This window comes from Ictidomys tridecemlineatus, chromosome 9 (assembly GCF_052094955.1).
Source record: "Ictidomys tridecemlineatus isolate mIctTri1 chromosome 9, mIctTri1.hap1, whole genome shotgun sequence".
NCBI classification, from domain to species: domain Eukaryota; kingdom Metazoa; phylum Chordata; class Mammalia; order Rodentia; family Sciuridae; genus Ictidomys; species Ictidomys tridecemlineatus.
This window is the reverse complement of record NC_135485.1, coordinates 63,759,002-63,783,341: the sequence shown is the minus strand read 5'-3', so window position 1 is coordinate 63,783,341 and position 24,340 is coordinate 63,759,002. Positions and strand designations below refer to the sequence as shown.

Genomic DNA, 24,340 nt, shown 5'->3' with positions numbered 1-24,340 from the left:
TTCCCACATACTGGTACTGTTTATAGTCTCTGCTGTACCTTGGGTACAGAGCATGTCACATCCTAACAACCCTTGGCATCTCCTGCAATCCCAATCTGCTCCATCCCCTGCAGAATGTTCTGTAGGTTATTTCTATGACAGTAGCTGCTTTTTGCTCTGAAATTTTAGGTCTTCCCTGGGGAAGATGTTCATGCCCATCTTCCAGGTGAAGAACACCCTTCCAGTGACTTCTGAACCTGAATAACAGTCATAGTACTCTTAAAGCCTGGTACAAATCTCCCCCAAATCTTTCATTGCCTCCATTTCTTCTCTGGTTCTTATGTCATGTCTACTCCAGTAGTGGCAGAAAAGTTCCATTCTTCTACAAGTGTTCACAAGCAGCAAGTCCTGACAGCATGCCTATGATTTAATATTTGTTTTCATTTTTTTTTTTTTCTAATCCAACCTGCTTCTTGAACTAGTTCAGTTCCTTCTCTGTTGTGTGCAAGATTAAACCACTGGCTGAATCACAACATTTCTCAGTAGTTTTTTTTTTTTTTCCTACAGTTTTTGCATTGAGGAAAAGCAAGATGGCAACTAAGATCCTCTGGTGATCACTCCCCACAGATACACCAAGCTTAACAGCCATTCATGCTCTGAATTACCTTCACAAGAGGTAAGAAAATTGAGAGCAACACTATAAACTCATGCATTGATTACAAGAACAAAATATATGATAAAGCTGAAAATTAGTCCAGGCATGGTGGTACATACCTGTAATCCCAGCAGCTTGGGAGGCTGAGGCAGGAGAATCATAAATTCAAGGACAGACTCTGGAACTTAGAGAGAAACTTAGCAACTTAGCAAGACCCTGTCTCAAAAACCAAAAGAGCTGAGAAAGTAGCTCAGTGGTTAAAAGTATCCCTGAATTCAATCCCCAGTACCAAAAAAAAAGCTGGAAAAGAAACTAGTTTCTCTATTATTTTCTGTTATTTTTCTTATTCAAGTCTAAGTAATAACTTGGAAATTTTAAGAGATAAACAGCATTTGAATTAGGTAATACATGACTACAGTTCATTTACAATGCCTAATGAGATCAGAATGAATAAAGGAAAGATAAAATTTTTCCACACCACTTCAGGGAAAATATCTAACAAGAAACATAAAAGTTAATTGTATTTTGTTCCCTTGAATATTTTTAAAATCGAAGAAATTATTGATATAATATGCAAGTGCTTTTTTTTTCCTTTGGTTGGTTATCTTAACTCCTAGAAAACAGATTATAAATATTCTTGTATCCACTACCTTACCCCTGAATCTTTAATTGGACTTAGTTTTGAAAACTTTTTTTTTACCTTTTTACTTGCATTTTCTAACAGCAAAAATTCCTGGTACTTTGAGCTATAGTGTTCTAAGGAGGACCTCTTTTATTTCCTTCTAGTCCTTGGGTCTAAGGACTGTGACTTACTGCATTTCACCCCTACTCTAACTCAGAATATAATAAAGTTCTGTACAGTGGAGAGCCCCTGCTCCTCTTTCCCTTTTAATTATTAGCTTTTACCCACCCCTATGAGTCCCCATACTTGGGGGCCAATTATGGTTTAGGTCTGAAATATCCCCCAAGACTCATGTGTTGAAGGCTTGGTTCCCCAGTGCAGCAGTGTGCAGAGGTGGGACCTTGTGGTCAGTGATGGATCATGATGGATCATGAGGGCTCTGATCTCATCAGTGGATTAATCCATTAATGGGTTCATAATTGAAGGTCAACTGGGAGATAAGGTGGAGTCTTCAGGAGGTGGGGCTGAGTTGGAGGAAGGAGGGCACTTGGGGACTGCCTGGGATTTCTCCCTCTCCCTTCCTCCCTTCCTCTGATCCATGGCTTTGATGGCTGATGCTGCTTGGTCCCACTAATCTTCCCATGGCTCTGAGTTCCAGATTGAGCTGCTTCCTGATGTTACTGCTGTTGACCGGTGACGAGTCCTTGCTCCCCCCGTGCTGAAGTATAACACCAGAGAAGCACGCCGAGGCAAGTTTAGAGCGGAAAGTAGAAGCTTTATTAAAGGACAGCAGAAGAGACTTCTCCCAGAAGAAGAAGGGGACCCAAGAGGTGGAATCCGTGGAAGGAGGAGATAAAATAGCTAAGGTCTACTTTCAGCTTTCCCGAATTCCTGTCGCATTCCTGTCATCCTCTGTTCTGTTATCTTGCAATGATGGAATGTAGGTGGGAAAGCCCAAAAGATGGGAGACAGGCCTAAAGAGTAATCTGGGCAGGAAGGGCTTTTGGATTAGCATCTCCACGTTTGCTGGGAGCTGCTTCATTAACATTTCCTTGGGAATTCCCCCAAGTGCTGCTCTGGCTTCCTGGACTCCATTCCCTATAATGGCCTCCATTTTATTTTATTCGATATTAGACCCGGATTTACCTAACTACACTAACTACCTATCTTTAAATCTGGCTTCACTGATACATGTAACACATGTTGGACTGTTTGGAATTCTAGCTCTAGATAAAGTTTATGCTGTGAAAGTTAAATGTCAGGAAAACAAAAACAAGAAAACAAAAAGAGATCTTTTTCAGAAGTTAAAAAGACCAGACCAACAAAATTCCTGGGAAACAGAGAACAGTGCCTTCCCACAGAATCCAGAGTGCAGAATGTGACAACGGAGGAGGACACAGAGACATAATAAAATACTGCATGTAAATTCAGCCACTTCCTCATAGTTTAGTCACTTCCATTTTGTGTTCAAATGCCAAACTAGTACTTTCATGGTCAATTTACCTTCCATTAAGTATTTCAGAGCTGGAATATGATCTTTAAATATTAGATTGCTTTAGTTTTTCCTCAAACGGGTGTTTTTACTTCTACCATTCTTAAATGAAAATTCCATCTTGTGTATGAAAGTCCTGAAGTTGAAACTGAAGAGGAGCAAGCAGGCAGGAAAAATTGAACTCTCAGAAAGGAAGAGTCAACCTAAAATAACAGGAAGAGATTCTCCAGAGATAATGAATCTACCTGGAAATGAGCACTGCAATGAAGAAACCGTGCTATAGTAAATCATGTGCGAGGCCAGGTCAGATGAGGGTTCTTAAAGGTAAAGTGAGGACAGCTACAGACATTGTTCTCAGACAATGATCCTTAGCTATAAGGGCAGTGTAGTCCAAGCAGTGGTTGGGCAGATGTAAGGCTGTGACAGCCTTTGTACAAGGTTATGGTTCTGGCAGAGTCTTTTATGTCAGTTCTTGTTCAACAGACACTCACACAAACCCCTTCATCATCTCCTGGCTTTATGTTCTTATTGTTAGGTTTCCACACAAGTGACTCCCTTTTGATTCTAACAAATGTCACAAAAGAGTGAGAGAACAATAGAACAGGAGGAGGGGAGAATGTAGGAAGAGAAGGCATGAAATTCAGGAGGAACAGTCTTAATACAGCCAGATGACAGAGGGGACCTAGTGCAGACCCTGGTAATGAACAGAAGAACAGCAAGGGACGAATATACAGACTGAGAACTCACAGCACAGGTGACACGGTCAAGGTTGGGCAAAGCTTCCTGGGGATACAGACAACTGAATTGAGAGAACTGGGATTAAAGAGCCAAGAGATACAGGAAGGGCAGAACAGGCAGCAAGTGGAAGAGTAAGTGCGTGCCAGGACCCTGTGCAAGGAGAACATATACTCTAACATTGGCCTCCCTGGGAGCAACTGAAGTAAAAATCTACTGAGCATGCCCAGAGCACATTCCTTCAGTAAACAGCGTCTAGACTCGTAACACCTTAATGGTTCTGAGGTATTTTTATATGCATATCAGCCAAGGCACAAAAGAAAGGAAGTGGAGAAGTTTTATCCCACAGAAGGAAGGTAATGCCCCACCTTTGAATTTCCAAGGAGTCAGGCCTTACCCCAGGGAAATGCAGAAATCATGATTAGTCAGAAGTCCAGAGACACAGAATTGAGTCAGAGTAATTTTACTCCCTGATTTGCTCCCAAATGACCTCAGTATCTTTTCAGCTGAGATCAGAAGAAGCCCATAAGTAAAGATAACTGTTTGATTGAAATCTCCCAGTATTTAACCCATGAAGCAGAACCCAAATGATAATATGGTTATGTAACCATATTATCTGTCCTCTCTCCCATCCACCCCAAGTGCGCACAGACATGCCCATTCACTGCCACCTGTTTCTCTTAATGATCAAAATATTCTGTTTTCCCTGTGTGCCAAATTAACTCCTTCATTGTATTAAACCATGAGGTGAGGGGACATCAATCTGTTTATCTGCGGTTAAGACATTTGATATAAATTGCATGAGGCCTGGAATTTTTTTCTATCTTGCTCCCTGATATAGCTAACATTATTACCTCCATTTTACAGGAATCTGAAACCCTGAGAAAGGAACCAACCAATGGACTGACCAGTGTCTGGATTACCCAATTAGTAAGTAATGGGCTACTTGAGTATTTACTCACTAGCAAATGGGACAGAGATGAATTAATTTCTGGAAGAGATAAAGTAGGTAGGGGAATAGCCGTTGAAGAAAAAACAGAAGAAGCAATGTTCTAGAGCATGCATAGAAGAATTAAAAAGAAGTAAGTAGGAAAACACTCTCTTTGTTAAAACACTGGAGACTCTTGTCTGGAACATTCAAGACAATGGAAGGGTTGGGATAGATATTTACCTGGTGTTCACAAAGCCTTGGGTTCCATCCCCAGCACTGAAAAAAAAAAAATGGGAGAGAGAATTAAGATTTAACTGGAATGAATCTGCCTTCACTTTTCTATGTACATATATATATGAAGACACCACAGTGAATCTCCACATCATGTACAACCACAAGACTGAGATCCTAATTAGAATAAGATGTGCTCCATGTTTGTATAACTAATTCAAAGTATCCTCTACTGTCACGTATAAATAAAAGGAACAAAAAATTTTAAACTTTTAAAAAGAACCAGGAAGTAACACAGAAAGTTGAATGATTGTTATCAGGGTCTGAGGAGATACAAATGGAATGCTGTTGTTAAACGGGTGTAGAGTTTCAGCTTTATAAGATGATCTGTTGCACAACAACATGAATATACTTAACACTACTGAACTAACAAAAATTTTAAATTAAAAAAAAAATACTTGCACTAGAAACAGAAGCAGTAACTGAATATGAGTCTATAAAGCAAAAGTCTCCATGAGAGGCCCAGCAAAAGGAAAAGGGAAAAATCTGTAACTATACCCCTCCCCTCATTGTGAAATTTAAGGGGGGAAAAAAGGGCCGAAAACAGAAAATCCTAAAAGCTTCCAAAAAGAAATGGCTTCCAAAGGAATAAGAATTCAATTGACTTTTCATCAGCTACATCAAATGGTAGACTAGAGCAATACCTTTCAAATTCTAAAGGAAATCTATAGTGCACATAACATACAAGCCAGCTTTAAAATAATAATTAAAAAATGAACACACATGAACCCACCACTCTGCTAAAGACTACCAGCACCTGTGACACACCTCAGGGCCCTGCCCTGAGCTCAGCCCCCTTTCCCAGGCAGTGGTGATCTGAATTTTGCACTAGTAGCTTCTTTGATTTTCTTTCAGTTCCACCACATATGTCTATATTAGTGGCCAATTTAATTTTGGTGCTAAAATATATGTTACCATATAGTATGTATTCACCATATGAAATGTGTATAAATATCATCTGCCACATGTTTTCCTCTGACTTTTGCTACCCCACCCACTGTGTGTTTTTGAGCTCACCCATGATGTGGTAGACAGTTGAGGTGACTCACTTTTTCTGCATTATAGCATTATTTGCCTGATACCAATATAGCCATATCAGTTAATTTGGGTTAGTTGTCCGATAGACCTTATCTATTCTTTGACTTATAAAGGTTCTGTGTATTATGTTCTGACAAATCTTGATAAGAACATACAGCTAGATTTATTTGTTTTTAAAATCTGATCTCACAACTTTTGTATTTTTACATAGAGGTCTAATGTGATTGCTGACGTGTGAGGGTGCCCGCCATCATGTTTTGTGGTATTTTTTTTTATTTCCCCTCCTTTTTCCCCTTTTCTCCTCCTTCTATTCCATCTCATAATTTTTTCAAAACATGGAATTCTAATTTAGTCAAACTATTAAAGTGGAAGGCAAAGAAAATTATTCTCAGACATTGAAGGACTCAAGAAATGTCACAGACGAGGCTGGGGGTGGTGTGGGGTGGGGGCTGGGGTTATGCCTCAGTGGTAGAGCACTTGCCTCGTCACACGTATGGTATGAGACACTGGGTTTGATCCTCAGCACCACATAAAAATAAATAAAAGTATGTGTCCATCTACAACTAAAATAAAGGAAGGAAGGAAGGAAGGAAGGAAGGAAGGAAGGAAGGAAGGAAGGAGAGAGAGAGAGAAAGAAAGAAAGAAAGAAAGAAAGAAAGAAAGAAAGAAAGAAAGAAAGAAAGAAAGAAAGAAAGAAAGAAAGAAAGAAAGGTAGGTCGGTCACATCCCCATCTTAAAAAGTCAAATGTGATCTACTAAATAAGAGAACAAATCATGAAAGAGGAGCTGGAATCTAGAGATTCCAGGCAGGAGGGAAAAAAACAGTTTCAAATGAATAGAAGCATAGCAGGTGTAGAGAATAGTCAATCCAAATTGGAGCAAGAGGGTAGAGGTTTCTGGAAGGAGCTACCCAGGGAAAACAGCATTCCAAAGATTTGAAAATTAACATTAAGGAGATGATTAAAGTAGGTAAGGTAAGAAAATAAAGAAAAATGATCAGAAACTTTAGAGAGCCTGGTGCAGTGGCTCACACCTGTAATCACAGTGGCTCCGGAGGCTGAGGGAGGAGGATAGGAAATTCAAAGCCAGCCTCAGCAATTTAGAGAAGCCCTAAGCAACTGTAGCAAGACCTGTCTCAAAATAAAACATAAAAAGGGTTAAGATTGGGCTGTGGTTGTGGCTCAATGGTAGAGCGCTCACCTAGCACATGTGAGGCTCTGGGTTCAATCCTCAGCACCACATAAAAATAAATAAATAAAGGTATTGTGTCCAACTATAACTAAAAAATAAATATTAAAAAAGGGGGGGTCTCAGTGGTTAAGCACCCCTGGGTTCAGTCCCTGATACCAAAGGATAAGGAAAAAGAAACTTTAGAAAAAAAAGTTTCTAACCTCATTAGTTAATTTTGTTATTATTTATTGTTAACCTTACTTTAAGGTAAGGTTTTATATATTATTAACCTTATTGAACTACTTTAAGTAGTTAAGGTTAATAACAGTGATTCCTCATAAGACAGTTAAGTGGATTAAGTTAGTTAATAATTGTACAGTGGCTGGAGAAGTGGTCAGCAAATAGCAAGGGCTACGTGAATGTTTCTAAAGAGTTGAAGGAAAATGAAGCCTGGCTAACCCGGTAACAGTACTTACCTAATCATGATAAGGTTAACAGTGCATGAAAGAACAGAATGGTAGGGATACTGCTTTCCTCCTCCCACAAGTCAAGAAGTCAAGGGATACTGTCCAAAGTAAAACCAAAAATAAGTGGATTTGTTATGCTCAAACTCGGGACCCCCAAAAGACCACCAGAGACCAAGATCAATGTAAGCAGCAAAGAGGTGTTTATTGCGAGCTAGCTCGGTCCTCCGCACGCACACAGCAACTGTGATGCTGAGAGGCCCCAGCCCAGGGTTTGCAGCAGTTTTATACACTCTTTGGGGAAGGCAGGGACTTCACATACATCGTAGCATCTCTTAGCAAATCATCACACACCGAGGGAAAATCAAACAACAACTCTAAAACATGATTAGCACATTCACTGGTGGGAACAAGTTGGGGAGGGGTGATTGTTTAGTACAAGAAGGGGATTCGTTTGAACTGATTGGTTTAAGCCAAGAGGGGTGTGCGTGCTGAACTAAATGGTTTCCCAACAAGTTATCAACCACCATAAACTACTGGGAGGGTCATCTTGCATCTCAGGTATTTCCCTGTCTCATGCTGATTGGTGGCTGCTAGGGGGTTGCCATGGGTCCCCACCTAGCCTGACTGAGTCAGAGACACCTGGCGCAGCAAATCTCTCCTGTTATTTGTAGATAAACAACTTAGCAGGGTGGGAATGTGCCTAGGAGTGCTCTGTGGGTCTTTCCAAGGACAAAGGTCATGTCCCTTCCCTGGACAGGCTTTGCTCTGAGGTAGAGGCTGGTTTTTCAGATTTTTACTTTAATTATAAAGGAATCAAAAATGGAACTATGTCTGTACTGGAAGGGGAGAGATGCAGGAGCCTGTAAGTGAGATAACTCCGCCTCCACCATGCAGGTGATCCTAGTGTCTAAAATTATTAATCAAGAAATAAGAATACAAGCCGGGTGCGGTGGCATACCCCTGTAATCCCAGCGACTATGGAGGCGAAGGCAGGAGGATCCTGAGTTCAAAGCCAGCCTCAGCAATTTAGTGAGGCCCTAGTCAACTTAGCAAAGGCCTATCTCTAAATAAAATATAAAAAGGGCTGGGGATGTGTCTCAATGGTTAAGTACACCAGGTTCAATTAAAAAAAAGAAAGAAAGAAAGAAAAAATAAGAGTACAATATATTATTGAAAAATTTAAGATAAATTCCAAGAAAACTAAAAACAGAAACAAGAATAAAAATTAATTTCCTTTCTATAGCAAGAATGAGATCATGCAACCATGCAAAATAGAGCAGGAGACTGCTGTCTGTCACTATAAAACCTTCTGAAGTTTTTGAAAATTTTCAATCATTTCCATGTACTGCTTTGAAAACATTTTAAACATTTTTTTTGTTGTTGTTTGTTTGTTTGTTTGTTTTGTCCTGGGGATTGAATTCAGGGAATATTTACCACGGAGCTACAACCCTAGTCCTTATTTATTTATTTATTTAGAGATTTTTTTTTTTTAAGAATGAATTCACTCATTACAATGAAGTACAAATTCTTTTTTTTTTTTTGAGAGAGAGAGAGAGAGAGAGAGAGAAGTTTTTAATATTTATTTTTTAGTTTTTTGGTGGACACAACATCTTTATTTGTATGTGGTGTTGAGGATGTAACCTGGGCCACACGCATGCCAGGCGAGCGGGCTACCGCTTGAGCCACATCCCCAACCCTATTTTGAGATTTTGAGACAGGGGCTCACTAAGTTGCTTAGGGCCTCAGTGACTGGCTTTGAGCTTGTTGCTCCTCCTGCCTCAGCCTCTCATGTCACTGGGATTACAAGTGTGCACCACCACACCCTACTAAAAACATTTTTAAATACATGCTTGCAATTTTTCTGGAGAAAGTCTTGCAATTGTCAAGTTTTTAACTATAGTTTGCCATCATTATCTTCTTATAATGTTTTTGACTTCTTAAAGATTAAATTTCTTGGGCTGGAGGTGTAACTCAGTGGTAGAGCACTTGCCTAGCACACTTGAGGTACTGGGTTTGATCCTCATCACCACATAAAAATAAATAAAATAAAGGGATCGTTTCCATCTACAACTAAATATATTTTTTTAAAGATTTAAAAGATTCACGACACAAAGGAAGTTGGAGTGCTAAACATACGTTTTTTGGTTTTGGTATAACAAATTTCTACTTTTTCTAGGGGATCCCCAAAACTTGGTCTCTCACTGTTTTAATTATATGTCAAGGACGGGCAGGTTTGCGCCATAACTGAAGTTTTCTAAAGTTTCTGGAAACTTCCACCATGGCTACAGTTTCTGGTTGGCACAGTGTTTTTCTCTCCTGGTTGGAATAGGGCAGAAGCTAAGAAGAATCAGGAGGTTTCCTTGATAGTTGGGAGGAGATTCCAGACATAGGTGAATCCACAGGGTGGGTAGTGTGGTGGCAGTGATGTCAAAAGCACACAGCAAAGGTCCCATTAAAGCCAATGACAAGAGGATGAAGGGATTCATTGGGGTGGATTCATTCTTCCTCCTACTTCTCCCCAGTGCCAGGCAAGCCCAGGCTGTCCCAGGTGGTGTTAGACCAGGACGCAAGAAAAGACCACTGACTCCAATTAAAATCAAATTAAAGCAAGCTTATTATTTCGACCGGCCGGACTGCCTTTTCCTCCCAAAACGGCAGGAACAAGACAGCAGCCCCAGCTTTCCTACAGCCCCGCTTTATAGCCCAGAAAGTTACACAAAAGGGGGAGTTACAGATAACAGGACTCTGACAAGCATCACACTAATGGTAGTTTACATTTTTTGCTGGCCCCAACATCAGAATTTATGAAGCCCATTAGAGCCTCAGAGAGGGTCGTTGTCTGGCCAGGGAAGGCCAAGATTTATGAGGTGTCACTAAAGTTTCAGAGAGGGCTGCTATCTGGTCAGAGAGCCAGGCATGGGTGAGTTCAAGGCACGGGCAGGCATTCCAAGCAGGTTCAGAATTTGCAGTAATTTATAGTAAAGCCGAAATTAGCTTTTCATGGCTTTGTGGTGAGAGGGCTCCCAATTTAATAAAAGATCAGGTTGGGTTTATCAGTGGGATCTCTGCAGTTTCTGCTCCAGCCTATAGTGAGGAATCCTGTCATTTCTGTGATTTGTGTCCACCCAGAGCCATATAACTACTCCCTATTTCAGAAAAGCCACTCTGCAATTAAAGAGAGAAACACAATGTCCTGACTCTTTTCAAGTTCCTGGTTCTAGTGATTTCTAAGAGCTATTTATATATATAGCCCTGCCCTCAAGTTCTTGTTTCTTTTCTTTTGTCTTAGTTGGGAGGAGGGAAGGGAACAGGTAAGTGCCCTTCCTTCATGGTCTCCCCTTAACAAGAGTTTCCTTTTTTTTTTTTTTTTAAATACTAGGGATTGAACCCAGGGGCACTTAACCACTGAGCCACATCCCCAACTCTTTTTAATATTTTATTTAGAAACAGGGTTTCACGGAGTTGCTTAGGGCCTTGCTAAATTGCTGAGGCTGGGTTTTGAGCTCATGATCCTCCTGCCTCAGCCTCCTGAGTCACTGGGATTACAGGCATACATCACTGCACCCAGCTAAATTTCCCAATTTCATAAAGAAAGCTCCACCTACCTATAATACACTGCTTCCCCAAGAAACTGAGTCTTGCATCTAGCTACAAAGGTCCGGGATTTAGTATGTAATTAGGGGCCCCGCAATAAAAATATGATTTACCCAGGGAAAATAAACAATCATTTTCCGTAGTGCATAATCATGATCATGAAGCCATACTCCCATTTACTACTTCCTAGGAGTGTATTTCCATCAGACGTAACCTGACTTCCGTTGCTGACATGAGCTCAAAGTAGACATATATATAAGCACAGAAATGTTTACTGATACTCCTTTTGCAATATGCATCTTCTCCCTTACCAAGTGAGTTGTAAATCAAGTGGTCATTTTGTTTCGTTTTCCCTCTGAGAAAATGATGGACTTAACTGTGTGATCTGCAAGATTTCTCTGAACTGCATGGATTGTCAAAGCTGGCTCTTCCTTAGGTGAAGAATGTAGATTCTTCATTCTTCTATTCTCATAAAACTTAATGACTTGTAGTTAGTTTGTATATTTAACTAAAAAAAAAAAGGGTAATAAAGCAAAATGATCTTTGGAATGAGAGTCCTTTCAGGAAATGATATTTCTTCATCTGGAGAAAAGCCATGATTGCTAACCATGTTTATAGCAATAGACCCAGAATATAAACAAAGGAAATTAAGATTTACTTATTCATGACCTCATAAAAAGCCTGTTGTGGAATTTAAACATTTTGTCCCCATCTGCTTCCAGAAGTGTTTAACTTTTCTATGAAAATACTCATATAAAGGCCAATTTTCTGGTTGGAAAAATATTAATTGGCTTATAAGTTCATCAGAAACTGGCTCCCCCCACCCCCAGGGTTAGGAATTGAATGCAGGGCTTCACATGTGTTAAGTAAGCGCTCTACCACTGAACCACACCCTCAGCCCTTTTTGTTTTATTCTGAGAGAGGATCTCACTAAGTTACCCAGGATGGCCTTGAACTTTTAATCCTCCTGCCTCGATCTCCTGGGCCCTTTGCTAGAGCTAAAGTTTTTAGCCCTTTGTATTAAGGGCTAGAAACTGGCCCTTAAGACAAAGCATAATGTTCTGGGTTTTAGTTCCTCTCATTGGGCAGCTGGGTTCCCAGAGCAAGCATCACAAGATACAGAAAAGAGAAGGTACTGATTTGATAAGACCTGGCCCAGAAAATGGAAGAGTCACTTCTGCATTGTTCTATGGCCATAAAAATCACAGGGTTCAGATTTAAGAGGCAAGGATGGATACACCTTTAGATGAAAGAAGTATCAAAAAATTGGGGGGAGGGCAGTGGTGTGTTTTCAAACTGCAGTACCAGCTCTCCCTTTCTTGTGTGGCATGATGAGTCCCTATAGCCTGCTAGGAAAATTTAGTGCAAGAGGGAACGCCACATATACATATATGTCATATATATAATTTCAGATTTGCATGTATGTGGGATTTCCCCTTTGCACTAAGATTTCACCTCACGCCAGTCAGAATGGCAGTTATCAAGAATAGAGACAACTATAAGTGTTGGCGAGGATGTGGGGAAAAGGCACACTCATACATCGCTAGTGGGACTACAAACTTGTGCAACCTCTACAGAAAGCAGTATGGAGATTCCTTAGAAAACTTGGGATGGAACCACCATTTGACCCAGCTATCCCAGTCCTCCCACTCCTACCCAAAGGATTTAAAATCAGCACACTATAGTGATGCAGCTACATCAATGTTTACAGCAGCTCAATTCACAATAGCTAAACTGTAGAAGCAACCTAGATGCCCTTCGATAGATGAATGGATAAAGAAACTGTGGTACATATACCCAATGGAATATCACTCAGCATTAAAAGAGGATAAAATCATGGCATTTGCAGGTAAACGGATAGAGTTGGAGAATATCATGCTAAGCAAAATAAGCCAATTCTAAAAAATCCAAAGGCAAAATGTTCTCTCTGATAAGTGAATGCTGTTCCCTAATTGGGGAGTGAGGCACATGGGGAAAATGGAGGAACTTTGATTGGGCAAAGGGGAAGAAGGGATAGGGAGGGGGCAGGAAAGTTGGTGGAATGAGATGGGCATCATTACCCTAGGTACATGTATGACTGAACATATGGTACAATGTTATATTGTGTACAACCAGAGAAATGAAAGGTTGTGCTGCAGTTGTGTACAATGAATCAAAATGCATCCTGCTGTCATGTATACCTAATTAAAGTAAATTAATTAAAATTTTTAAAAAGTGAAATCAAAGGAGAAAACATGGTTGAAGTCACACTAATTTCAGTGGAGGGTGGGAGGCTTTTAAACCACAAGTCAAAATTTAGAGGCAATAACATAAATGATTAATAAATTTGAGTACATAATTTTTAGGCAAAGAAATCTATAAACAAAGACAGCTGACAAACTGGGAGAAAATATTTGCAACATATGTTATCTTCAAAGGGTTAAGATCCATGATGTATAAATAACTCTTAAAACTTGAGGGACAAAGTTCAAAAAATACATTACAGAAATGAAATAAAGATGAACAATTTGCACAAAAAGTGACACTTTAAGTCATATTTTAAGATTTTAAAATAGGATCCAAAGATGAGTTTGAAAAAAATATTCAAGTCAAAATTTAAAAATACCAATGAAAACAGCACTGAGATACTTTTTTTTTCACTTTTCAAATTGGCAAAAGTTTAAAATATGCAAAACATTTTCTTTCTGATGAGAGGGCAAAAAGGTACTCTCATAAATCTTCTGGTGGAGAGTATACAAAGAACTCAAAAAATTAGACAATAAGATAACAAATAACCCAATCAACAAATGGGCCAAGGACCTGAACAGACACTTCTCAGAGGAGGACATACAATCAATCAACAAGTACATGAAAAAATGCTCACCATCTCTAGCAGTCAGAGAAATGCAAATCAAAACCACCCTAAGATACCATCTCACTCCAGTAAGATTGGCAGCCATTATGAAGTCAAACAACAATAAGTGCTGGCGAGGATGGGGGGGGAAAGGGGTACACTTGTACATTGTTGGTGGGACTGCAAATTGGTGCAGCCAATTTGGAAAGCAGTATGGAGATTTCTTGGAAAGCTGGGAATGGAACCACCATTTGACCCAGCTATTCCCCTTCTCAGTCTATTCCCTAAAGACCTAAAAAGAGCATGCTACAAGTACACTGCTACATCGATGTTCATACCTGCACAATTCACAATAGCAAGACTGTGGAAGCAACCTAGATGCCCTTCAATAGACGAATGGATAAAAAAAATGTGGCATTTATACACAATGGAGTATTACTCTGCATTAAAAAATGACAAAATCATAGAATTTGGAGGGAAAATGGATGGCATTAGAGCAGATTATGCTAAGTGAAGCTAGCCAATCCCTAAAAAACAAATGCCAAACGTCTTCTTTGATATAAGGAGAGTAACTAAGAACAGAGTAGGGAAGAAGAGCATGAGAAGAAGACTAACATTAAACAGGGATGAGAGGTGGGAGGGAAAGGGAGAGAGAAGGGAAATTGCATGGAAATGGAAGGAGACCCTCAGGGTTATACAAAATTACATACAAGAAGAAATGAGGGGAAAGGGAAAAATAATACAAGGGGGAGAAATGAATTACAGTAGAGGGGGTAGAGAGAGAAGAGGGGAGGGGAGGGGAGGGGAGGGGGATAGTAGAGGATAGGAAAGGCAGCAGAATACAACAGACACTAGTATGGCAATATGTAAAACAATAGATGTGTAACTGATGTGATTCTGCAATCTGTATATGGGGTAAAAATGGGAGTTCATAACCCACTTTAATCAAAGTATGAAATATGATATATCAAGAACTATGTAATGTTTTGAACAACCAACAATAAAAAAAAGAAGAAAAATCCTCTGGTGGGAACGATACTAGCTTGACCTTCCTGGAAAGGAATTTAGTATTACCTAACAAAACCACATGGGCACTGACCTTTTTAGCCAACTGCAAGAGAATTAGGAAATGGATAAGTCTGCCTTGGGTTGAACTGGAGGAACTATTTCATTTACTCTATCATGGTCTGTTTGGAGGAAAAGGAAACTGAACTCAGTCAAGTTGCCACACCCTTGACTATCTGCCTCTGAAAAAGGATCTTCAAAAAAGCCTAAAGAAAAGGATGGAAAGGGCCCCCTCCAAGGCATATCAATATACTTAGTGTGAGAAAAAGACCCAGAAGGAGCCTCTGGGTACAATTAACAGTGGGGAACTCCCTTAAAGTTGATGACTTTGTGATAATTATAAGGGAGACTGGTCAGGCTCAGAAATATCCTGTGCTCCAACCCCTTGAATGAAACCTGGGAGAAAAAAAAAGATTAAGGCACAGTTTTTGTATGTGCTGGATGGTCCAACCCTCTCCTGGGATGAAATTTGTCGTGTAAATTAAATGCACAGATAACACTCATAAGGATTGTTTCACATTATGAATTTAAGAAAGGGTCCAAAACTAGAAAAGATAAAAGAAAGGTGTAGATATGGAAATATATTTTGGTATGGAAAATTAGACAGTAAAAGAAATATTTCTGGATGAGAAAGTAATTTTGTCTGGTAACGTAATATTCTTGTGCTAAAGTCCAAGATGAAGGAGGACAAACCTAAAGATGTAAACAACTTGTGAATGTCTAAGTAAGTCGCAGAAGGTTTGTAGAAGGTAAATCTCAAAGAATTTGTATTTAAATTTTTTAAATTAGCACCCTTAGTCTAAGTTATTTAAACTTTAATATAGTGGTATGAAGCAAAGTCTGAAATATTGATCTGCTCTTATCATATCAAGATAATTTTCTTGATTCTGTTAAGTTTTATTTCTTTTTTATTATTATTATTTTATATTTTGGTACCAGGGTTTGAACTCAGAGGCACTCAACCACTGAACCACATCCCCAACCCTATTTTGTACTTTATTTAGAGACAAGGTCTCACTGAGTTGCTTAGCACTTCATTTTTGCTTTGGCTGGCTTTGAATTCATGATCCTCCTACCTCAGTCTCCCAGCTGCTGAGATTACAGGTGTTCACCACTGCACCAGGCTTGTAACTGTTAGATTTTATTCTTGAGGAAAATAAGTCTTAAAGTAATTAGGGTTTGTAGCTGTTTTAAAGTCTTAAATGATTACTTTGTAACTGGTTAAACAACTATAACAAAGAGTTGACACCCTACATAAATGTGACTAGATATATATATATACATCTGAGAAGTATATCTATCTGACCCTTGTCTGTCATGTAAAAGTTTATAAAATGAGTTTATGTAGGTTTACTGGCAAGGTGACCAATAAGGGCCCTCTTTTCTATATTGTTTCTAACATGGAAGGGCCACATTTAAAGACCTGTCTTGATATCTGTTTGCTTTGACTAAGTCAATTTATTATCATTAACACTCTTTCCTAAATATATAAGAGATTTAAGGTTATCCTTTGATTTTTGATAGTATTGCTAACCCATGCAGACCTGTAATCTTTGTTACCATGTACTATGGATTCTAAATTGTACTTTAAAAGTTAAAGTTAGTTAAATGTAAAGCTTAGGAAAGTACTTTACCAAGTTGGTGTCCTCCAAACTACAATTGTGTGTAGCAATAGTCTTTTTCAGATTTATACAGACATAACAAATTTTTGTATTTATTCATATCATTTGATGTTTTTTAACTGGATAAAGGTATCGTGTTGTCAATAAGTTACATATACAATTTTTTGTTACTCTTTACACTAAAATAGGAATTTAAATGTATTTTTGGAAGGTAATAAGGAGAGCCTGATATGTTTTAAGATGACATTGTAAAACATGGACATTTTGCCACTTTTTCCACAAAAAGAAAGCTAAAAGCTGGTATAGCCTTGTTTGATTCATGTTTCAGATGTAATATATTGTGTTATTTGTCAAAGCCCTGCCTTACCTGAGATAAGGCTGTGCCTCTCAACTTACTCCATGTTAGAATGGCTCCAAAATAGGCTAGAGTTGAGCTCATTTAAAGTCATGTTCAAAAGATTGATTTTTGTTGTAAAGACTGCTGTGATCTCAAAATAAACAGATAATACAACACATAACAACAAAGAATTTCAATTAATGAATGAACAAATAAGGGTGTCAACAAACAGCCAGTAACCCCAAAGACCTTGCAAGTCTTGCTTTGCATTGACATACTGACATCATATGTTCTTATATGATTACTGAGAAAATGTCAGAGATATTCTGCAAAATAACAGATCAGTACTATTCAAACATTTCCATGTCATGAAAGACAAAACAAACTGTGGAAATTCCCTGGAAACTAAAGGAGATGACAACTAAATGCAATGTGGAATCTGAATTGGAGCCTCCAAAGAAAAAAGACCTTAGTGGAAAAACCCAAGATTCAAATAAGGATTGCAGTTCAGTTAATAGAGTGCACCAGTGTTAACTCTGTTTTCAATCACTGTACTATGGTAGATGACGTGTTAACTTTGGGGGAATGAATGAAGGACATATGGAAACTCTATTTTTAAAACTTTTTTGTTATGTCTAAAATTGTTTCAAAGTTTTGGAAAACATTTAGGGGGCTGGGGGCATCAGTGGTAGAGTGCTTGCCTAGCATGTGTGAAGCCCTGTGTTCAATCCCTAGTACCTCAAAAAAAAAAAAAAAAAAAAAGGAAAGGAAAAGGAAAAAAAAGAAAGAAAAAAAAAGAAAGTTAAAGAGAAAAAATCCTTTTCAAGCTGGGCTATAGCTCAGTGGCAGAGCACTTTGCCTAGCATGTGTGAGGCACTGGGTTATGTCCTTAGCACCATAATAAATAAATAAATAAAGTCATTTTGTTCATTAACAACTACAAAAAATTTAAATTATCTCATCTCTAACATATATCTACACATATGTACTTCAACCAACAGCCAGTTTGTTGTTACAAAGACCTTGTAAGCAGACTGCTAAAAACAATCTTCCCTCAGTGATGTATTTATTGTTTACTTGGAACTTCAAATTGAATTTTAAAAATGTCTTTTTGATCTTGATCTCTCTCTCTCTCTCTTTGAGGTTGAGCATCCTTTAATGTATTCAGGAACCATTTAAATTTCATCTACATTTATATAGATTTCACTTTTGTGATGGTACTGTTTGCAGAACAGATGTTAATTTTGATGGAGCCCAATTAACTCTCAAGTCACTTGTGATGCTGGAATCATGTCTAAGAAACTTGTTTAACTCTGGTCACAAAATTTTACATCTGTTTTTTCTTCTAAGAGTTTTATAGATTTATTTCTTACATTTAGATGACTCATTTTGAGTAAATTTTCTTTAGATATGGTTTATTTCAGGGTGTCAATTCTATTTTGTTTATCTATTTTTTAATTTATTTTATTCATAGTCAAAGTTACATATATTTATAAATTTTCATGTATAATTTTACTTCAGCATCAGATTTACATACATACATATTGATAGATACATTCCAAAGGTATCCCTCTCCATAAACATACTCCATAACTCAGACCTCAACCTAATTCTTCCCATATCTATGAGTCTTTTACACAGAAATTATAATCATTACATTGAATATCCATATATTTTTTAAATGTTTTTTCTTCAGATGTAGATGGACACAATACTTTTATTTATTTATTTGTATGCGGTGCTGAGGATCATACCCAGTGCCTCACACATTCTAGGCAAGTACTCTACCACTGAGCCACAACCCCAGCTCCTCCCATGTATATTTTTATACATATATTCCTATCTATGTTATATACATTCATATACACACACACATATACATATACCCTATTGGTAACCAAACTACTATTATAAATTTTATACATATTCAGTTACATATTTTTAACCTATATCTAAATAAAATTGTAAACATTCATCTCAACACAAAACTATGTATAAATCCAGATACATATAAATATTTTAATGTATATTTTACATATATATCCATATTATACTTATATATGGATATAAACATTCAAACCCTAACTCTAACCTTTACCCTTTTCACAACATAGTCCTGTCCTTACATCTACTGCTCAACAGAAACCTCTCCTCACATAGACCAGCTCACTTTATGAGAATGTACCTATATATTATGGGATATAGATTCACAAGTTGTTACATACAAACAATAACTTTTCATTAATATTTCTGCATATTGTGAGATATATACATATAAATTCACATACAAATTCATATATACATTCATACATGTTCATTTCTGCAGCTTATCCTACTTTAAACAAAATCTAACAGTTCTCCTTGCCATAAACATAACTAGAGATAAAAGCACATGCAATGTATATTTTATATATAATTTTTCTATATATTTATATTTATATTCATATATATTTATGTATATTTTTAATCCATAACCCTAACCACAATGCTAGTGTGTAACTCTTAATTAACCCTACGTAAAAGCTTTCATATATAAACTATAAATTTAACTTTGAATATCCACGTATATTTTTACATGTATTTATATATATAATTATATACATTTGTATGTATATATAGGTAACTATAATGTTAACTGTAATCCTATTGCTACAAGAAATTCAAATCTTACTTCTTTAACCAAACTGTAATAAAAACGAAACATTATGGGGCTGGGGTTGTGGCTCAGGGGTAGAGCTCTCACCTAGCACATGCGAGACGCTGAGTTCTATCCTCAGCACCACACAAAAATAAATAAATAAAATAAGGATATTGTGTCCAACTACAACTTAAAAATTTTTTAAATGAAACACTAAACATACTGCTGTATATTTATAAATTTGTTATTCTTTCTATAAACATTTATATGTGCAAGATAAATATCCATGCATATTTATATATATTCATATTTATTTGTATAGAAATTACTACCATAACTCTAACCATATTCATAATATTTTGGGGGGTGGGTACCAGGAATTGAACTCAGGGGCACTCAACCACTGAGCCACATCCCTAGCCCTATTTTGTATTTTATTTAGAGACAAGGTCTCACTGAGTTGCTTAGTACTTTGCTGTTGCTGAGGTTGGCATTGAACTTTCGATCCTCCTGCTTCAGCCTCCTCAGCCACTGGGATTATAGGTGTGCACCACCAAGCCCAGCTGTATTTCTAATATTAATCAACAATTCTTAATTTCTATGACTGAAGCCCAAATTCATGATTGTAACTATAGGTGCTTACTTTAAAAGTTTATACAAAGACTTAAAAGCTGTTCTAATTCTACCCAATCCCTAAATCTAACCGTATGTTTTGACATATATATCTATTATTGAAATATGGATTGTATTCCTGGTCATTTTGGTTTATTTTTGGTTTTTAATGAGACTTGATTTCTTGTTTGATTGACTTTTTCTTTAGTGATTTTCTTTCTTTCTTTTTTTGAATTTTTTTTAGTTATAGTTGGACACAATACCTTTATTTATTTATTTTTATGTGGTGCTGAGGATCGAACCCAGGGCCTCACCGTACTAGGCGAGAACTCGACCATTGAGCCACAAAATTTTCATAGTTGTTTTTCATTTTCTCCTCATGGAATATTTTGCTGAGAATGTTCTATAGTGCAGGCTTTTTCATTGTAAATTCTTTTAACTTTTGTTCATCATGGAAGTTTTTATTTTGTCATAAAATCTGAAGCTTAATTTTGTGGGAAATAAGATTCTTGGTTGGCATCAATTTTCTTTAGAGATTGGAATATATTGTTCCAGAATCTCCTACCCTTGAAGGTCGAGGTTGAAAAATCTTCTGAGATCCAAATTAATTTCCCCCTAATATGTAATCTGAGATTTTCTCTTGTAGCTTTTAAAATTCTACCCTTATTCTCTATGCTAGGCTTTTTTATTATAATGTGCCTTGGTGAGTATTTGTTGTAATTTTGTACATTTGGTGTCCTGTAAGTCTCTTGTATTTGGTTTTCCAATTCATTCTTCATGTTTGGGAAATTTTCCATATTATTTCATTGAAGAGATTGTGCACTTCTTTGGTTTGTATCTCTGTGCCAATCATTTCTAGATTTGGTCTTTTCATGTTATCCCATAATTCTTGGAGATTCTGTTCATGGTTTCTTACCATTTTCACTGTGTGGTCAACTTTATTTTCAAGATTCTATATTTTATCTTCATTTCATGAGGTTCTGTCTTCCAAGTTATCTAGTCTGTTGGTGATGCTTTCTATTGAATTTTTTATTGGTTTATTGTTCCCTTCGTTTCAAGGATTTCTGTTTGTTTTTTCTTTGTTTTTCAGAAACTCTGTTTTTTTAAGTAATCTTTTGGTCTCATCTCTTTGTTGGAGTGATCAATTGTTGCCTGTATTTGCTCTCTTATATAATTCTTTGCTTCACAGATCATTTTAACCATGTACATTCTGAACTCCTTCTCTGACATTTCATCTACTGTGCTGGATTCTATTGTTGTAGCATCTAGGTTTGTTTGGGGCACTTTCTTCCCTTGTTTTTTCATGTTGTCCATGTGTCTTTCTCTCTAGCAGTACGGATCCAAGATGTTACAGTTTCTACCCTATAATCCTGTAGTGTCCCTAGAGGCTACCAATACCTTATCTTTAAGGGGGAGATCAATATTTACAGCACCCAATGTAAATATGCAGCCTTAAACCAAGTAGTTCCTATTTAGACAATTACAGCTTTGTTGCAATAAACAGAAATGACATGTTCCATTAACATCTACAATATAAATAGTAAGTTTGCCTAAGTGTCTACAGTTTCTAATGGTGGACAAAGATAGAGCTGGGCATGGGGGTTGTATGGGATGTGGGGTTCATGAGGTAGGAGGTGAGGATATAAAGGTATTAGATCATAGGAAGAGTGAAAGAGGAATCAAGAGAAGTCGGCTAGCAGGGATACCTCTGGTGCAACCACACCTGCAGGGACCTTGGTGATGGTCTTCCAGGTTCTGGCTGCTGTCTTTAAATGGAAGCAGGCATGTCCCCATTGGTGGCAGCAGCAGTGTCAAATCTGCATGTAGCTTGATGTTAGGCTTCCAGGCCCTAGCCCGTGTCCTAAGATGGAAGCAGCAGCAAAGGTCACCCAAGATGGCCACGGAGATGTCCCAAGGTGGAGGCGACTGCTTTCAGAGATGGGGCTAAGAGTACAGGCTATGCAGTGGTGTTGGGCAGCCTGTTCAGAGACAGTGCCATGGCGTGCAGTGCTGCAGTGGGCGGGCTGCTGCCTCCAGGCCCTCTCTGTTGTCCTAAGGTGGAGGCTACCACGTGGTGGGGGATATGGAAGTGACTGTGGTGTCCCAAGATGGAATCAGGCTGGGAGAGCCACATGTTGGTAAATGGAGGACCACAGCATGGTCGCTCTTCTCCTCAGCGCCCAACGGGCTAGGGTTGCTCTGTTCCTCCTCCTCCATGCTTGGCAGGCCATATCGCCCCCTCCCTCTCTCTCTCTCAACATTTACTTTATTTATTTTTTAATGTGATGCTAAGGACCAAACCCAGTGCCTCACATGTGGTAGGCAAGGTCTCTACCACTGAGCCATAACCCCAGCCCCTTTGATTTCTTAAAAAGTAGGACAGTGCAACTTCAAGTACATTAATGCTCAAGAATTTTTCAACTGTAAAGGGACAGAAATTAAATTCAATTTAAGCTTCTTTAACTAAAGAAAGAGAGGGACTAGAGATTGGTGACTGTTTGCTCAAGCAGGTGTGAGGATTAGGGGTGGGGGTGGGGGGCCTTTCATAGAATCTGAAAGAAAGCTACCAGAAGTCAGGGCTGTGGAGTGAAGAGTGGAACCTCAGTGCTCCCTCCTCTCCCCTCTGACCTCTGCCTGCACACTGTAATCCTTCTCTCCTGTCATCTCCTCCCAGAGGCCAGGGAAGAGAGCCGCTGGCAGTACCAGGTTCTCATTTCAGGTAAGCAATTTGCTTATTGCTTTCAGCCTCTTTTTTGCGATCTTGAGACATAATTATTACTGGTCCTACTTAGGTCACATGCTCAATCTTTTGGTCTGATCAGTCTCCAGGGATTGATCTACAGCTCTACAGTTGACTAAGCCTGGGTCCCCTGCTGTTGCTGGCATTAATAGATACCACCTCAAAAAGAAAAAAAAGGGGAAAAAAACAAAAAAAAGATGGCTGCCCAGCTGTGAGGAGTGTAGTTAACTAATAGGTTTTAACTGATGGTGTTCTCATGGCTCCCCTGCCCAATCCTTCTTCCTCTTTCCTTTTCACAGATGTTCCCCTCCTGTGATTTCTCAAGCTTAACTCCATCTTGCGGCTTTGCTGAGAACCAACGTGGGACCCACATCCTCCCGAGGGCTGGGGTAGGATGCTGCACCAAACCACCAGAACCATATGTAATGTGGGTGGTCAGGTTCTCCAAAGAAAGGATTAAGTTGTGTTTCATAATTGTCTATGAATAATCATTAAGATAGCGTGTTTTGAGCAATTATCAACTAATAATCATTGTAATGATAACTGAATCCAGAGTAAATTTTTTGATATTTAGATCTTTATGGCCACAGGAAATAGAAAAAAAATAATCTCAATTTCTATACATACTTTATTACAGTTATACAGGATGATCAATAAAAGATTTTCAGAAAAAAAAAAGATACCTACATTAGTATAAAATTCTATGGGGGAATCATCAAATGCAAGTTGGAGAGGAAAAGGAATAATGTAATATTTCTGACCATTAAAGAACTTGTTGAACCTTTTTTAAATTGGCATGTATGGGTATCAAGTTGCCATGAGCAGTCTGAAGCTGAAGAAGTTACCTCTGGGGATGGGCCACTGCCAGGAAAGATTTGTAGACACCTCCAATTTTCTCAGAAATACTTTCAGAATGATTGGGTGGGAGCCTAACTAATGCCTGAGCATCTTAGAGTTGGCACCTGAGATTATTGCTATTGGTATTGAGTGTTATAGAGACTCCTATGGCCACTGAAGAGCACCGAGACATGTAGATTGCATTATGTACATACATTACTACTTTTTAAAAAAATTTTTTTCTAATATTTATTTTTCGGTGGACACAACATCTTTGTTTGTATGTGGTGCTGAGGATCGAACCCGGGCCGCACGCATGCCAGGCAAGCACACTACTGCTTAAGCCACATCTCCAGCCCAATACATTACTACTTTTTCATTGAAAGTAGATTTTTTTTTCAGTTGTGGGGATTCACACACACTATGCAAGTACTCAACCACTGAGATACAAATCCAGCCCTTCTTTTTATTTTAAGACAGGGCCTCACTTTATTGCCCAGGTTGGCCTCAAACTTGCCATCCTCCTGCCTCAATCTCCTGAGTAACTAGGATAACAGATCTGTGCCACTGTGCCAGGTTGAAAATAGACTCCATTATAATTAATAAAATATAATTTAATTGAAATACTAATGGTATTAGTTTATAATAAGAACACCACCTGAAACTAGCCATAGTCATTTTT

General features: G+C 38.2%; 1 long non-coding RNA gene across 1 annotated transcript; it reads left to right on the top strand.

Annotated features, from left to right (window-relative positions):
- Nucleotides 1-551: 551 nt before the first annotated feature.
- LOC144366744 (uncharacterized) lies at nucleotides 552-24,340 on the top strand. The gene is made up of 4 exons (XR_013425850.1): nucleotides 552-2,122; nucleotides 4,351-4,413; nucleotides 22,756-22,800; nucleotides 23,121-24,340. It is a non-coding gene; the product is annotated as an uncharacterized LOC144366744 (long non-coding RNA).